At 38.8% G+C, this 19,039-nt stretch overlaps 1 pseudogene; it reads left to right on the forward strand.

Moving 5' to 3' along the window:
- Positions 1 to 11,819: 11,819 nt before the first annotated feature.
- Positions 11,820 to 15,571, forward strand: LOC138441571 (putative protein CRIPTO3; annotated as a pseudogene).
- Positions 15,572 to 19,039: the final 3,468 nt, after the last annotated feature.

The following is a 19,039-nucleotide window of genomic DNA, read 5'->3' on the forward strand; positions in this document are numbered from 1 at the left end:
CAACTTGCAGGGGTGGTATGGGAGGGAGGGGAGTTGGAGGGGTTTGGGGGTAAAGGAGACACAAGTGTACCTAAGGCTGATTCATGTTGATCTATGGACCATCATACATGAATGATGGTGGGAACCATCACAATACTGTAAAGTAATTTTCCTCCAATTAAATAATTTTTTTTTTTTTAAAGAGTGTTATCTTGGTTTCTTTCATCTCTCTAGTAAGTCCCACTGGTTTTCAAAACAGCTAAAAAGACTCATCTTACCAGTGTTGGACCCTTGTGCTCGGGCACCTTAAAGTCCTTGCTTCTTCCAGGGAGGCTCCTGAGCCCATGATATCCCCCTTCTCTTGTTTTCCTGCTAAGGTTTGGGTTCTGTCCTGATGGCTTCTCCTCTCTCCCTAACTAACTTCTCGTGGATCTTTCTTTACAGTGCTGGTTATAGAAGAGTCTTTCTGACAGTTTCCATGTTGTTTTCAGTAATAATTCTTCCACAAATAATTGTATTTCTGATTTGTTCATGGGGAAGGTGAGCTCAGCATCCTCCTTTTCTACTGTCTCTGTCTCCCTCTCTATGTGTAACTTATTGAAGACTCACCAATTTGCTGTTAACAGTAACTTCACAATTGTATATTTCTACTAGTAATATATGAGTTCCAGTTCCTCTATAACCTTGTCTACACCTATTTTTTCATTTCAGCAGTCATAGTAGTAGGATTCTAGTGGGTGTTAAGTGATATCTCATTTGGTTTTGATTTGTATTTCATTAGTGACTAGTGTAGAGAAGGCAATGGCACCCCACTCCAGTACTCTTGCCTGGAAAATCCCATGGACAGAGGAGCCTGGTAGGCTGCAGTCCATGGGGTCGCAAAGAGTCAGACATGACTGAGTGACTTCCCTTTCACTTTTCACTTTCATGCATTGGAGAAGGAAATGGCAACCCACTCCAGTGTTCTTGCCTGGAGAATCCCAGGGACGGGGGACCCTGGTGGGCTGCCATCTATGGGGTCACACAGAGTCAGACACGACTGAAGTGACTTAGCAGCAGCAGCAGTGACTAGTGTAGAGAAGGCAATGGCACCCCACTCCAGTACTCTTGCCTGGAAAATCCCATGGACGGAGGAGCCTGGTGAGCTAAGAGTTGGACACAACTGAGCGACTTCACTTTCACTTTTCACTTTCATGCATTGGAGAAGGAAATGGCAACCCACTCCAGTGTTCTTGCTTGGAGGATTCCAGGGACGTCGGAGCCTGGTGGGCTGCTGTCTATGGGGTTGCACAGAGTCAGACATGACTGAAGCAACTTAGCAGCAGCAGCAGCAGCAGCAGCAGCGACTAGTGACACTGAGCATCGTATCATGGGCTTATTTGTTTGGTTTTGAGTAGTACAGATTTTTTATATATTCAGCTTTTTGTTTAGTTTGCTATTCCTGTCTTCTTCCTTAAGGTATACAGTTAGGTTTTTGATTTGAAATATTATTCTTTTAAAAATAGAGGTTTGCAACTATAAATTTGCCTCTGAGCACTGTTTTTGTTTTCCATAAATTTTGGTATATTATGTTATTTATCTCAATGTATTTATAAATTCCCTTATGATTTCTTTTCTTTTCTATTATTTATTTTTTTAAAATGTTTAATTTCCACATATTTGTGATTTCTCTAGTTTCATTCAATGGTTGTCAGAGAAGATATTTTGTATGATTTCAATCTTTTTAAATTTATTGAGACTTGTTTTGTGGCCTAGCGCATAGTCTGTCCTGGAGGATGTCTCAGTCACACTCAATGAAAACTGTGTTTTCTTTTTTGAGGGGGTAGAGTGTTCTGTATTTCTGTTAGATCTAGTTGGTTTATAATATTGTTCAAGTCTTCTATCTCCTTATTGGCTATCTATCTAGTTGTATTCATTAATGAAAGTGGCTTATTGAAGTCTCCAGCTGTAATTACAAAATTGCCTATTTCTCCTTTCAATTCCCTAGTGGCTCAGCGGTAAAGAATCCACCTACCATGCTGGAAACACAGGAGACACAGGTTTGATCCCTGGATTGGGAAGATCCCCTGGAGGAGGAAATGGCAACCCACTCCAGTATTCTTGCTTGGGAAATCCCATGGACAGAGGAGCCTGGAGAGTTATAGTCCATGGGATCACAAAGAGTCAGACATGACTTAGTGACTAACACCTTCTTATAATAATTATATCCTGTATATGTTATTAATATATCATGGCTTCCCTGGTAGCTCAGCAGTAAAGAATCTGCTTGCAATGCCGGAGACATGGGTTCGATCCCTGGGTTGGAAAGATCCTTTGGAGAAGGAAATGGCAACCCATTTCAGTGTTCTTGCCTGGGAAATCCATAGACAGAGGAGCCTGGCAGGCTATTGTCCATGAGGTCACAAAAGAGTTGGACATGACTTAGCAACTAAACATGTTATATCTCACATACTGACTTTATTCTCAGAAGTCAGACCTTTTTATTTATGTTGGTGGTAAGCTATGTGCAAAACTCTGTTCACTTTCAAGGTCACTTGTGGAGACCTTACAGCCTTTTATCAGCATGGCTTAAGCTGCTTCTGCTTGGACATATCTTGGGGTCCAGTTATTCCATCACCCTCCATGGCCAGCTTGCCTCACTGTACTTCTCCCCCCAATTCTCTGGCAGTCTTTCTCATCTTTCTTCTCTACTGCCTTTCTAAAGTGCATATTTAGCACTGAGACAATTACTCACATGAATTTCCTGTTTAGGTTGATTCTTATCACAAACATTTCCACCACTAATACAGACATTTTGTCAATAGCATTAAACACATGAATGCAAATATACCATATACACGCACAAACCAAGCATTAGGTTTTCACGGTGTGGTCAATTGTGGTCATCATAAATATCAGGGCTCAGAAGAAACTGTTTTTGCTTATTTCACATCTGAACCACAGGCAATGTGGCTGATTATTTTGAAAATGCTACAGTTTCGTATCTGTTCTAACATTTTAGCAATATTTTATTTTATCAGGAGTCTCTAAGTGGTTATGACTGTGAGTAAGACTTTGTTACTCTGTCTTATTTTATTTTGCTCCTGCGAGGGTTTTTTTTTTTTTTTCATCTTTTTTTCCTTGGAATGGAAACTAGTGGTGCTAATAACTCCATGGTTACACTTTAAGATAATAGATCCAACTACATATTCAATGAGTGGCATAACAGAGAGACAGACATACTCTGGATTAGAATGAGTTACAATAGGTTTTATTTCATCTTACCTGTAGATCAAAACCAAAGAGGACAGGGGAGAGTTTAAAAACAGATACAAACACTCATTTATTTTTATCTTTCCTTTCATACTTCTTCAGTTGTAAAACATACAACAAAAGCACTAGATAGTTCAGTTCAGTTCAGTTCAGTCTTTCAGTCGTGTCCAGCTCTTTGCAACCCTATGGACTGCAGCACGCCAGGCCTCCCTGTTCATCACCAACTCCCAGAGCTTACTCAAACTCATGTCCATCGAATTGGTGATGCCATCCAACCATCTCATCCTCTGTCATCCCTTTCTTCTGCCTTCAATCTTTCCCAGCATCAGGGTCTTTTCAAATGAGTCAGCTCTTTGCATCAGGTGGCCAAAGTATTGGAGTTTCAGCCTCAGCATCAGTCCTTCCAATGAATATTCACGACTGATTTCCTTTAGGATTGACTGATTAGATCTCCTTGCAGTCCAAGGGACTCTCAAGAGTCTCCTCCAGCACCACAGTTAAAAAGCATCAATTCTTTAGTGCTCAGTTTTCTTTATAGTCAAACTCTCACATCCGTACATGACTACTGGAAAAAACATAGCTTTCACTAGACAAACTCTGTTGGCAAAGTAGTGTCTCTGCTTTTTAATATGCTGTCTAGGTTGGTCATAATTTTTCTTCCAAGGAGCAACCATCTTTTAATTTCATGGCTGCAGTCACCATCTGCAGTGATTTTGGAGCCCAAGAAAATAAAGTCTCTCACTGTTTCTCTTGTTTCCCCATCTATTTGCCATGAAGTGATGGGACTGGATGCCATTATCTTAATTTTCTGAATGTTGAGCTTTAAGCCAACTTTTTCACTCTCCTCTTTCACTTTTATCAAGAGGCTCTTTAGTTCTTCTTCTCTTTCTGCCATATATATCCCAACAACAACAAAAAAATAAATTAAAAATTTAAATCATGATTTGTGAAGAACAATAAATCCATTTAAATATATAATTTAAACATGAGAGAATTATTTGTAAAGAACACAAGTGTTTTAACCTTCAATATGTAAAAATATATATTGAAGAAGGAAATCCACTCCAGTATCCTTGCCTGGAAAATCTCATGGACAGAGGAGCCTGGTGGGCTGCAGTCCATGGGGTCACAAAGAGTTGGGCACAACTGAGCAACTAACACTTTCTTATGTAAAAATAACATAAAACCAACAAAACAGAAAGTGAAAGAATTGTTGTGTGAAAAAGTGTGACGCTTATCTTTATCTGCCATAGCAGGGAGTCACCAGACACAATGACAGTGAAAATGCAGGTTTTAAAATGGATAGTTACATCATGTGTTTAATATTGTTCACAGTCTTAGTGAACAATTAGTGGAATTAGTGTCCCATCTGGTAAAGATTTTTTTTTCAATATTTAGGGGCAATAGTCCAAACTAACTGGAACAGACACTTAAGCAAATTTACTTTCTCTACTTGGCATGCTGTGCTTGTTTTGTGTCTTGACTGCCTTATGTATCATTATGGTACACTAGAAAATATTGCTTCTGAAAAGGAGCTTACTTTTTATATGTATTCCTAATTTTTTAGAGAAGTTTGAGAGTCACAGAAAATTAAGCATTAAGTACAAACGGTTTCTGTTTGCCCCCTACTTCCACATATACGTAGCCTCCCCCATCATCCCTACCAGAGTGGTACATCTGTTGCAATTGATGAACAAATAACGATGCAGCATTATCACTCAAAGATCATAGTTCACATTCACATTTGTATATGGTAGGGACATTTCTATCTCACATTCAGTAATTACATCTGCTCCTTTTGCCAGCTTAAAATAAACTAACAATAAATGTAATAATTTTTATTTAAGGTAACATGCTCATATGAAATAATTTACATAAAATAATTTGTCTTTCCTTCTTTTTACACATATTCATAGAAAACTGTTCAGCTAATGTTAAGAGTGGTTGTTTTGAGTGGTGGGATTTGAAGCAATTACATTTTCTGTATTGCCTGAATGTCCTGTAAGAAGGACATTTCACCAAAATAAAATAAAATATATTATTTTAAAAATAACTAAAGAGAAAATTGTATGTCCTAGGAACCTCTGATAAATATTTCCACAGTGTATGTTAATGCTGACTTATAGCATATTTGGCAGAATTGACTTAGAAAGGTATCTTGAAAAACAGGATACTTGAAAAAAAAGAGAGAGAAAGATATAGTAAACAATTTTGACTTGGGAAGATAAGAGTAATAAGTGGGATAAGTAGACTACATCAACAAATATTTATTTAGGCTAAAAATTGAAAGCATTTACATCAAAAATAACCCATATTTAAGGCATTTTAGACCAAGTCCCATAGAGTACTAGTCTGCAATGGCATCAGTAACAAAACACCACAGACTGACTGACTGGCTTAACCACATGGTGTTTGTCCAAAAGGCAGGTTATTAAGGCTAGAGAGTGTGTTTGTTAGTAGTCAACAAAAAACAAAGTTATGCTTGTGTTAATTTTAAAGAAGATGGGCAATATATATATATATTTATAAAACAAGACAAAAACAAAGAGAGGAAACTCTGCAGCTTAAGAGTCTGAGTCTTAACCACAAGAACCTTGTTATAACTCTAAAAAAAGAGAGAGACCCACAGCTAGGAATTTATAGTCAACTCAGTAATTTATAGTCAGTTCAGGTAAGCCAAATGATACAGCTCATGAATTTTCATTACTTTTTCACATTTGATAATATCTTATAATTTTATATAATTTTCTAAAGTTTTATTCCCCCAATTTAAGACTAATTCAATAATAAGTGGTCCTAATTCATATTTTCTTTCAGCTAAAACAGTAATTCTCAGGCTTTTTAGTTTCAGTGTGTCTTTCTACCCTTAAAAATTGTTGAGGATCCCAAAGAATTTGCCATAGGAAAATTTAGAAACACACACACTAATAATACATAAGTACTCACTCCATAAGCCATCAAAGCAACAATATCAACATATGCATGTAGCATCTAGAAAATGAGTGCAAGAGAATGTAAGTGCAAAAAGCAAACATATTAGTAGTATTATGAAAATAGAACCTACCTTGAAGACCTCCTGCAAGGGTTCCTAGGACCACATTTCAGTTAGAGCTAAGCTAAAACAAGCTTGAAAGCTCAAAGACTGTTCTTTTATCTGTGTGTGTGTCAAAAATATTAGGGAGCCAGGAAACATAGGAAAAAGAAAAAACAATCTGATTTATTTGTTTATTTTTGTTTTTTGGCTGCTCTGGGTCTTCACTGCTGTGCATGTGGGCTTTTTCTAGTTGCAGCAAGTGGTGGGTACCCTAGTTGTGGTGCTCGGGCTTCTCACTGCGGTGGCTTTGCTTATTGCAGAGCATGGACTCTAGGGTGCTCAAGCTTCAGTAGTTGCAGCTCCCAAGTTCGAGAGCTGGGGCTCAGTAGCTGTGTTGCAGGGGCTTAGTTGCCCTGCAGCATGTTGAATCTTCCCAGACCAGGGATCAAACTCATATGCCATGCGCTGGCAGGTGGATTCTTAACTCCTGGGCCACCAGGGAAGTCCTTGTAATTTGATTTAGTACTTGTTATTCCTCTTTTAACAATTCTAGTTGGCAAAGCAATTGTGATAAAAAGCTATTTACACTTTTAAAGAAAAACCTTTTTTTATTATGTGTTGTATTATATTTTTTATTAAAAAGAATAAAATTTTTCTTTATAAAATTATGTGTTATGTTCACTGCTATACCTTGACATATCCCAAAAACACATGCATAAAAGACATAAAAGCTTTTCACATAAATGAACAGTTACTTCCAATATATATTTCTGTCTTTGTTAATAAGAAAAATAATAGTTTAAGTGATGTATAGGCATATGGTACAGCGCCTGGCAGAGGAGTAAACATTCAAATAATGACAATTATTGCTATTTGTTGTTTGTTGCTGCTGTTGCTACTATTTTGTTTTAGTAGTTGTTTTTACCAGTGCCATTAGTATTGAATACTAGGACTATCGAGGTAGCATAGAACAATCATAAATTTTGCTGCCTATGAATTTCCCATTTAAATAAATATAATTTGAATGTAAAGTCCATTTTGATTAACTAATGGATAACTTGCATCCAGTAAACTTCCAGAAGGCAATGGATCCCACAATAGTCAGAATGCCCAGAAGGAAAGAGAACCTTAAGGCTGAGTCCGAGGGGTGGAATAACCTGGAGGCTCAAGAACTTTAATTACAAGTAATATCTTAAAAGTACATTCCTATTGACAAGTCAGGTTAATCTATAGTGTATTATTGATGTTAATAATTCTTTTTTGCTCAAAGTAGCAAAGGAATCTGAAAAAAGTCAGGCATTATGCTTTTCTCTAAGAAATATAAGAATTTTTTGGTGAAATTTTGCCCAAATGTTCCATGAAAGTTCTTTGGAAAGGGTTTTGCAAATAAGACATCAAATGTCAGCATTCTGGTAAAAAAAAAAAAAAAAAAAAAAACTCCTTGACCAATGTGCTACTTAATACTATGATATTATACAAAAAGAACCTCAGTAAGGTATTTGGGGATATTTCCTAATATGATTCACAGTAAGGTTTTTAAAAAATATATATATAATCAAAAACTGCCCAGAGAGCAGTTTTTATAGCCCTCCCCATTGCTTTTATGACAGTCATCAATGATCCACTGATTAATTCAAACACATTTAAAATTTTTATTCTACCTGACATCTTGAAGGAATTTGAAATTTTTGCCTCTTCCTCCCTCAAACTCTTTCATTGGTTTCCATTGATTTTCCTTCCCTATGGACTCCACTCTGCCTCTTTTATTAGATTCTGTTTCTTGGACCATTCCTAAAAATGCGGTGTTTCACAGATTCTATCTTGTGCTTGCTTCTCTATCTAATTCAACATCTTTGTCTAGAAAATTTGATTCATTGTTTATAAGAAGATGACTTCAAAATCTGAATCCCATTCTAATTTCCTTTGAATCTGTGTTTCCAACTCATCTGTAAAACATATTAATTCCAAACAAATAATCTCCACTTCCTTCTTTTCATAGGCAAAACACTCTTTGCAAAAGCAAAACACCCTGTGACATAAATCACAAGCAAGATCTTTTCTGATCCACCTCCTAGAATAACGAAAATAAAAACAAAAATAAACAAGTGGGACCTAATTAAGCTTAAAAGCTTCTGCACAGCAAAGGAAACCATGAACAGAATGAAAAGACAACCCTCAGAGTGTGAGAAAATATTTGCCAATGAAGTGACTGACAAGGGATTAATATCCAAAATATACAAACAGCTCATGCAGCTCAATAGCAAAACACCCAAACAGTCCAATTAAAAAGTGGGTGGAAGATCTAAATAGACATTTCTCCAAAGAAGACAGATGGCCAAGAGGCATACAAAAAGATGCACAGCATCACTAATTATCAGAGAAAAGTAAATCAAAACTATAATGAGGTAGCACCTCACACCAGTCAGAATGGCCATCATCACAAAATCTACCAACAGTAAATGCTGGAGAGGGTGTGGAGAAAAGGGAACCCTCCTACGCTCTTGGTGAGGATGTAAATTGGTACAGCCACTATGGAGAAGAGTATGGAGGTTCCTTTAAAAAGTAAAAATAAAGCTATGATATGATCCTGCAATCCCATTCCTGGCCATATATTCAGAGAAAACCAAAATTCAAAACTGTTCATTGCAGCGCTACTTACCATAGCCAGGACACTGAAGCCCATCAATGGAGGAATGGATAAAGAAGATGTGGTACACATATCCAATGGGATATCACTGAGCCATAAAAAAAAGACCAAAATAATGCCATTTGCAGTGCCGTGAGTGGACCCAGAGATTGTTGTACTGAGTAAAGTCAGACAGAGAAAGACAAATATCATGTGATATCACTTATATGTGGAATCTAAAAAATGGTACAAAAGAACCTATTTACAAGACAGAAATACAGTAACAGATGTAGAAAACAAACTTACCGTTACCATGGGTGAAGGGATGGGGCTTCCCTGGTGGCTCGTGGTAAAGAATCCTCCTGACAATGCTGGAGATGCAAGAGTCGCAGGTTCGATCCCTGGAATAGGAAGTGGCAACCCACTCCAGTATGCTTGCCTGGGAAATCCCATAAACAGAGGAGCCTAACAGGCTACAATCCAAAGGGTCACAAAGAGTCAGACATGACTGAGCAACTGAATGCAAGGGGGAAAGGGCAAGTGGAGGGATAAATTGGGAGATTGGAATTGACATATACACACTACTATATATAAAATAGATAACTAATAAGAACCTACTGTATAGCACAGGGAACTCGACTCAGTACTCTGTAACAGCCTTTATGGTAACAAAATTTAAAAAGTGGATATATGTATATGTATAACTGGATCACTCTGATGAGCAGCAGATACTAACTAGCACATTGTAAATCAACTGTTGCTGTTATTGATAAAATAAAACGCCCTCTTTTACTTTGTCAGCCTGATTAACTTTTTAAACTTCAATCTATCCTTCAGACCTCATTCAAATTTTATCCCCTGTACAAAGTACTCTCTAAATTCTTCTCACTCCCTGTTACCATTTAATGGTCACTATCTCTTCTCTAATTCTGTTTTTCTATTACAGCAACCACCAGAATTGGCAACACAATAACTAGAAATAATAAGATAGTGTGAAAACCACTATGGTTTTCCACTATGGAAAATAACATGTGATTAACATAGTTAAAAAAGGAAAGAGGAAAAAGGAAATAAAATGAAAGACCTAAACTTTTAAAAAAGAAAAATATAATTATTGGAATCAAATCTTGGTGGGTAGGTTAAAAACCTAATTAGACATAATCGAAAAGAAAATTAAGTGGTGACACAACCTAATACTTAAAATGCACAGTCAGAATGGACTAAGAACCAATAAAGAGATAAAACAATAGAGTGTGAATTTTATCTGAGAAAATCAACCTCAGTCCAATAATAAGATAGAAGGCAAAGGAAAACTTGAAAGAGGAAATAAGACAGAATGAAAAAATTCAATGTAAGTCAATTAGAATTTCCTGAGGTGATAACCAAGTATGTCAATAGGTGTTGACACTTGTTTGGGAAGAAGTTAAGATAATTAAATCAGTTACTGCAAGCCTGCTCACCTATGGTTAGACTTGCTCCTATTCAAATGTAAAACAAAGCAGGTCACATAATGTACATTGTTGCCTACCCAGTGGCGTGTGCTCTGGACAGTCACTGCCATGTTAATTGTAGATTCATGCTCAGTGGAGATCAACCCTGGGATTTCTTTGGAAGGAATGATACTAAAGCTGAAACTTCAGTACTTTGGCCACCTCATGCGAAGAGTTGACTCATTGGAAAAGACTTTGATGCTGGGAGGGATTGGGGGCAGGAGGAAAAGGGGATGACCCAGGATGAGATGGCTGGATGGCATCACTGACTCAATGGACGCTGAGTCTGAGTGAACTCCGAGAGTTGGTGATGGACAGGGAGGCCTGGCGTGCTGCGATTCATGGGGTCGCAAAGAGTCAGACACGACTGAGCGACTGAACTGAACTGAACTGATGCAATCTCCTGGGGTTGAGAAAATCTGTGCTATCTGGCTTCCCTGCAACCTTTGCACATTGAAGTTTTATTCTTCCCCTGAAGTAGTATTACTTCTGGAGATGCTGTAAATGAGAACAGAAAAAAAGTAAAATAAAAAAGTAATCAAGTTTTATCTGTGACTATTTAATAAGGATCTACTTACAGTGCATGTTGGTTAAGGCCATGGGCTCTTGAGTTAGATTATCTGGGTGCAAATTCTGCCACAACTGTCTTCTAATGTGTAACCTTGAACAAGGTTCTGTGCTTTATCAGATAAAAGAATGATACTAATTTATAACATATTGATTGTACAACAGTAGGAGACAAAATGCTCTGCCAATTACTCATGACATGGTCTCTATTGTAGGATGCATCTTGTGCTGGAATATGCTCCATTTGCTCCTCCAGATCAATTCTCCAATCTTTTCTGCCATTCTCTAGGTCCTAAGAGGCTGACTTCTTGGAGGCATTGACAGCAAATGTAGATCAGAGGTGGAAGGAGAGTGAGGTCGGAGTTCTACATTTTTCCTGTGGGAGTGTTAGGGTTCCCATATGTACCACTCCCATAGCCTTCGTCCTATAGGCAGCTCTCTCAAAAACACTGCTTTCTTCAGATTCCTTCATCTTGTAACTTCAGGTCAAGGAGTGTAATGCCTTCCAGCAGTTGCAAGACACCAGGTCCTTCCTTATCTCTTACTGGTTATGGAAACCACATCTTTTTAAAGCATGCATGCTTTTGTAAAACTCTGCCCTAGTTACTCAAAGTGTGCTGGTTGTTTACTGCTGGGACTCTGATTGATACACATCCCATTGTGGAGATGCTAAAATGTGAAATAATATTGCAGCTTAGATATAGTGAAATACAGCACTTAGCTCCTCTGTGTCTCAATTTCATTTCCCTTAAATAGAAGTAATATGACTAAAAGAACTAATACATGTAGAGTACTTAGAAAACCATCTTGCATGTAATAAGTGCTCAATAAATATCATCATTAGTATATTTGAAGTATTGTGATAGGTACCATGAATTATGCAGAAATGGATAAAAGACAAAACACAATTTCAGGCATCTTGGTAGTCTTGGTAAGTGACCACGTTTGCATCTCAAAGTCAGATATTTTGACCTGAAGCCCAGTATTCTTATATCAAAACTTCCCTGATAATCCAAAATACCTGGAAAGAAGATCACTCTAGGTTAGTTCAAAAACACTTGTAAAACACTTTTTAAAATAAGAGAAGTGTTATTAATTTTAATTATGTACAGTAACACAGCCTAATAATTAAAATGCATTGTCATAATGCACTAAGAATGAATAAAAAGATAAATTAAAATTATCTTGAGGGCAAAACTGGTAGTTATTTATAAACAGATTCTTCAGAAGACAAGATAGGAAAGAGACAAGAAACCTAATCTTAACTGAGCATCCTCTGCGTGAGAGCCACTTCTATACTATGTGAGAGGCACTAATATATTTACGAACTCTACAGGGAGAAATGGCTACTCCTGTTGTACAGATGAGAAATCTACCTCTGAAGGATAGAGCAGAGACTCAAACTCAAAGCTTCCACAGTCAGGAAGGGGGAGCACAGGGAACAAGCATACCTTTTCTACATCACACTGCCTCTGGAATTCTTAAAAAAATCCCCAAACATGGCTTATATAGCTTGTACCCACTTATAAGGAGAGTTAACGTTTATGTGTGAGTTCATTCTTAGACTTTTTGGTTTATTTTAGGGTTGGTTTTTTGTTTTTGTTTGTTTGTTTGTTTTTTTGTTTTTTGCAAATGGCATAAAGATGCAGTCTTAGAATTATCACAAGTGTCTTTTTTCAAAAAACAAGACTTCTTTAAAACCTTGCTACTCAGTGTTGGTCTACATACCAGCAATATCAACATCACTTGGTAGCTCATTAGAAATGCAGAGCGTTAGATCCCCCTGAAAGGACTGTTCTAAAACTGTTACCCAAGGAAACTAGAAAGAGAAGAATGAAATTGAGGTTTTTAAAAGACATAAAAATTCTGGTGGAAAACAATCTGAAGTATCTTTCTCAACATGGTTTCCTCTACTTCACTCCAGTACCTTTCGCCCTTCCCCACCACCACTCCCAACAGACTCACCAGCTGTGAAAGGGAGAAAAATTGTGAAAAGTATCTCAGAAGCTGAAGACATTTTCTGAAGGGAATTCCCTTCTTCTTCCTATCCTTACCCCTCTCTTTTCCTTCCATATACCTAGCTGTTGACTTTTTCTTCTCCTGATCTCCCACATAAGCACTAATGAGAAATCCCCTGGTCTCTTAACGCCACTGTGTTTGCAGCTCATGAGAAATTTAAGAGGAAGCATTTCCTATTTGGAGAGTTAGGTGATAATGACTGAACTTCCTGATTTGTGCTTATATACATTTATTTCTCTCCAGGGAAACATATGCATTTGACCCACTATTCAGATCTAATTGTAATCAATTGAGTTATATCCCAGATAATGTTTAAGTGATTCTTATGAGACATGCATCAGTATATTCATGTTTATAAATGGGGAAGTAGAGAAGTAACTTATCCTACTTTGATCAATGACAGAGCTGTACAACAAGGATAGACATGATGATCTTTTCATGGATAGTTTTCCTTCCTTGCATTGTGTCGTGTGTGTGTGTTTGGTAATTCATTGTATGGTTTGTGACAGAAGCCAAACATGATTTCTCATTCTAGAAGTAGACACTTTAATACAAAAAACACAGTGTTTAAAACACTAATAAAGACCATAATACTAATAGTTCTCCACTCATATGACCCCCTGCCAAACTTGGGCTGGGGCTAGGGCTCAGTCTACAATCCAGAATTAAATCCCAGCTAGTGCAGTTTTACTCTGATCCATCCAGCAAATCCTATGCACAAGCCCTGAACCTCCACAGATAGGGAGGGGACCAGGTACCATGATAATACTGCACCTGACATTTCTCAGGCACTTCCAACCTGGCTCCAGCCACAGCTGCCCCACTGCTTTTTTCTGAACATGGCCTTATTGCTATGCCATCCCTGATAGGGGCACCTCTGCCCACTCCACAAGCTCAGATCTTTTGTGAGCCAGGCCAGGTCCTCGTTGCCTCTGCCCGACCTGCCTGCACACTCACCCTCACACTTTCACACCCTGCAGATGATGTTACGCTCTTCTACTTCATAATTTCTGCTTTATTTCTTTTTCCTTCATATTCTGTTTGCTTCTGGCTAAAGCATTTTAGAATATGGTGACTTCTGCCACAAAATAGAGGTGGTGGGGTGGGAGAAGCAATCTACAGATTAACTGCAGTGTTAACATGGGTTTTCTATGTGAAAGGGGTCAGTGAAGACTGAGGGAATGAGTTTCTGCTTAAAAATTCTCCATGCTGCTGCTGCTGCTGCTAAATCGCTTCAGTAGTGCCCGACTCTATGCGACCCCATAGACGTTAGCCCACCAGGCTCCCCCATCCCTGGGATTCTCCAGGCAAGAACACTGGAGTGGGGTGCCATCTCCTTCTCTGATAAATTCTCCTTACATCTACTTAAACAGACAGTAATCCTTTCCTTTGGGTTTGTTTTGTTTGAACAAATGATTAACATAGGTTTCAGTTTGATTACACAAAGGAACGATTAATGAAAACTTCTTGTAGAAAAAAGCATTGGGATCAGATTCTTGTCACCAGATAGATCATTCCTCAACACATCTGAAGATAAAAGTTTGGATTTTTTGATTGGTGAATTAAATTTATTACTGTCACTATTCTGGTTGTGTGTGCTCAGTCATGTCCAGTTCTTTGCAACTTCATGGACTATAGTCCACCAGGCTCCTCTATCCTTGGAATTTTCCAGGCAAGAATACTGGAGTGGGTCACCATTTCCTGCTCCAAGGGATCTTCCAGACCCAGGGCTCGAATCTGCATCTCGAATCTGTGTCTCCTGCATTGGCAGATGGATTCTTTACCACTGCGCCACCTGGGAAGTCCTCTGGTTGTGATATTATACTGTTATTTAGCATAATGTTATCATTAGGGCAAACTAGGAATGGTGCATAGAGATCTCTGTGTTATTTCTTTCACTTGCATGTGAATCTATAATTATCTCACTAAAAGTTTTAATTAAAAAAATTGAAAGTCAGGTATGGCTGAGGAAGGAGAATCTCCCTGAAGGTTATAGTCAAAACATTTTTTGGCACTGATCTGTGGGCCATGGAGCAAAGGAAGATGGAGTACTTCTCTCCAGTGTGATTTTGATCGTGGCCTTTTCCAAAGCATTTGAACTGGGATTAGTTGTTGGATTGAGCCACCGTAAACTTACCCATCCATTACATGGAGACTAGCCCTTCAGAGATAATGGTTCGTCATTGGCCTTCCCAGTTTATATCATCCATGGGAATCCAGAACAGCAAGGGGCTAAACAGAACCTGCTACCTGAGTGGGGGAACCTGCCTTCTGGGGTCCTTTTGTACCTATCCTCCCTCTATGGAGAGAACCATGAGCTTGACATGCACTAAGGGAAGTGTGTGGTCTATGCCCCATGACACCTAGTTGCCCGTGAGCTGTTCCATGTGTAAATGCTGGCATGGCCAGTTTCGCTGCATTCCTCAGTGACTCCTACCTAGCTGTGATGAACACCTCATCACTGCTGGAACTCCAGAATTAACATTGTCAGCATGTACTTTTCTGCTACCTGGCATCTTCCTTGCTAAACAGTTATTAACCCACATTTGCAATCAACATTTGTCATGCAGATTTCATGACCTGAAGAGGCTGTCCCTCCAGTGACCCAACTGGGAGACAATGATTCATTCGTTAGTTGTCTTGAAAGAGTGAATACATTTCCCACAGTCTCTAACATTTCCTTAAAGTACCAGCTACTTTCCTCTGCCCTGCCCTCTCCAAAAAACTACTTTTAAAAAAGTAAGCCATATATTATGCCGAACATCTGTGTTTCTGATACATGTATTTCTAGCAAGGGTTTATAGAATTTCGTTTAAACAATTGAATTCTATCTTCAGATTATTAAAGGTTACTCCCAATGTGAAACTGAGTATAAAGCATTGAATAGAGTTGAACAAATTAATTAAAGCAATATCTTGGAAAGGAAAGAAAATCTGTAATGGGAGCAAAGGAGAAGAGAAGGGGCAGTTTTAAGAGGTGAGAGACAGGATGCTGAAGTAATAGAAGTGTACATGTGTCCCTGGGAGACTAGGTAGAAAACGGAGAGCAAATGAGAGAGAGCTGAGAAAATAAAATGGATCACTTAGTTGATTAGATGGGTGCTGCTAAGTCACTTCAGTCGTGTCCGACTCTGTGTGACCCCATAGACAGCAGCCCACCAGGCTCCCTTGTCCCAGGGATTCTCCAGGCAAGAACACTGGAGTGGGTTGCCATTTCCTTCTCCAATGCATGAAAGTGAAAAGTGAAAGGGAAGTCGCTCAGTCATGTCCGACTCTTTGCGACCCCATGGACTGCAGCCTGCCAGGCTCCTCCATCCATGGGATTTTCTAGGCAAGAGTACTGGAGTGGGGTGCCATTGCCTTCTCCGAGATGGGTACAGAGAAGCAAGTCAAAAAGCAAAGTTGAAGGGCAAGTTTCTAAGACAAGAACACCTGTTCTCTCAAAGATTTGTAGAGAATAAAGTCTCCTTGAAAAAAATTCTATCCAGTCATTTGTATGTCTTTGGGAAAATGTCTACTCATGTCCTATGTCCACTTTTAAATTGGAGTAGTTGGCTTTGTTTTGTCTTTGCTGTTGGGTTGGATGAATTCTTTATTTATTTTGTAAATTGACATCTTACAGATATGGTTTGTAAATATTTTCTTCCATTTTATAAGTTGCCTTTTCATTTTTATGGAAGCAAGGTCCAATGCTGTAAAGAGCAATATTGCATAGGAACCTAGAATGTTAGGTCCCTGAATCAAGGCAAATTGAAAGTGGTCAAACAGGAGATGGCAAGAGTGAACGTTAACATTTTAGGAATGAGCAAACTAAAATGGACTGAAATAGGTGAATTTAACTCAGATGAACATTATATCTACTACTGTGGGCAAGAATCCCTTAGAAGAAACGGAGTAGCCATCATACTCAACAAAAGAGTCCGAAATGCAGTACTTGGGTGCAATCTCAAAAATGACAGAATGATCTCTGTTCGTTTTCAAGGCAAACCATTCAATATCATGGTAATCCAAGTCTATACCCCAAGTAATGCTGAAGACACTGAAGTTGAATGGTTCTATGAAGACCTACAAGACCCTCTAGAATTAACACCCAAAATAGGTATCCTTTTCATTATAGTGGACTGGAATGCAAAAGTAGGAAGAAACACCTGGAGTAACAGGCAAATTTGGCATTGGAGTACAGAATGAAGTAGTTCAGTTCAGTTCATTCACTCAGTAGTGTCCGACTCTTTGAAACACATGAAATGCAGCATGCCAGGCCTCCCTGTCCATCACCAAGTGCCAGAGTCTACCCAAATGCATGTCCATTGAGTCGGTGATGCCATCCAGCCATCACATTCTCTGTCATCCCCTTCTCCTCCTGCCCTTAATCTTTTCCAGAATCAGGGTCTTTTCAAATGAGTCAGCTCTTCACATCAGGTGGCCAAAGGATTGGAGTTTCAGCTTCAGCATCAGTCCTTTGAATGAACACCCAAGGCTGATCTCCTTTAGGATGGACTGATTGGGTCTCCTTGCAGTCCAAGGGACTCTCAAGAGTCTTCTCCAACACCACAGTTCAAAAGCATCAATTCTTCAGTGCCCAGCTTTCTTTATAGTCCAACTCTCACATCCATACATGACTACTAGAAAAATCATAGCCTTGACTAGACGGACCTTTGTTGACAAAGTATTGTCTCTGCTTTTTCATATGCTGTCTAGGTTGGTCATAACTTTCTTTCCAAGGAGTAAGCATCTTCTAATTTCATGGCTGCGATCACCATCTGCAGTGATTTTGGAGCCCCCAAAAATAAAGTCAGCCACTGTTTCCCCATCTATTTGCCATGAAGTGATGGGACCAGATGCCATGATCTTAGCTTTCTGAATGTTGAGCTTTAGGACAGCTTATTCACTCTCCTCTTTCACTTTCATCAAGAGGCTCTTTTGTTCTTCTTCACTTTCTTCCACAAGGGTGATGTCATCTGCATTTCTGAGGTTATTGATATTTCTCCCAGCAATCTTGATTCCAGTGTGTGATTCCTCCAGCTCAGTGTTTCTCATGATGTACTCTGCATATAAGTTAAATAAGCAGGGTGAAAATATACAGCTTTGATGTACTCCTTTTGCTATTTGGAACCAGTCTGTTGTTCCATGTCCAGTTCTAACTGTTGCTTCCTGACCTGCATACAGATTTCTCAAGAGGCAGGTCGAGTGGTCTGGTATTCTCATCTTTCAGAATTTTCCACAGTTTATTGTGATCCACACAGTCAAAGGCTTTGGCATAGTCAGTAAAGAAGAAATAGATGTTTTCCTTGAACTCTCTTGCTTTTTCCATGATCCAAGAGATGTTGACAATTTGATCTCTGATTGCTCTGCCTTTTCTAAAACCAGCTTGAACATCTGGAAGTTCATGGTTCATGTATTGCTGAAGTCTGGCTTGGAGAATTTTGAGCATTACTTTACTAGCGTGTGAGATGAGTGCATTTGTGCGGGTAGTTAGAGCTGTCTTTGGCATTGCCTTTCTTTGGGATTGGAATGAAAACTGACCTTTTCCGGTCCTGTGGCCACTGCTGCCTTTTCCAAATTTGCTTGAATATTGAGTGCAGCACTTTCACAACATCATATTTTAGGATTTGAAATAGCTCAGCTGGAATTCCATCACCTCCACCTGTTCGTTGTGGTGCTTCCTAAGGCCCACTTGACTTCACATGCCAGGATGTCTGGCTCTAGATGAGTGAGCACACCATCGTGATTATCTGGGTCATGAAGATCTTTTTTGTACAGTTCTTCTGTGTATTCTTGCCACCTCTTCTTAATATCTTCTGCTTCTGTTAGGTCCCTACCATTTCTGTCCTTTATCGAGCCCATCTCTAATTTCCTTGAAGAGATCTCTAGTCTTTCCCATTCTACCTCTATTTCTTTGCATTGATTGCTGAGGAAGGCTTATTTATTTCTCCTTGCTATTCTTTGGAACTCTGCATTCAAATGGGTATATCTTCCCTTTTCTCCTTTGCTTTTCGTGTCTCTTCTTTTCACAGCTATTTGTAAGGCTTCCTCAGACAGCCGTTTGGCTTTTTGCTTTTCTTTTTCTTGGGGA

The sequence above is a fragment of the Ovis canadensis genome, chromosome 1, assembly GCF_042477335.2.
Source record: "Ovis canadensis isolate MfBH-ARS-UI-01 breed Bighorn chromosome 1, ARS-UI_OviCan_v2, whole genome shotgun sequence".
Classification (NCBI taxonomy): domain Eukaryota; kingdom Metazoa; phylum Chordata; class Mammalia; order Artiodactyla; family Bovidae; genus Ovis; species Ovis canadensis.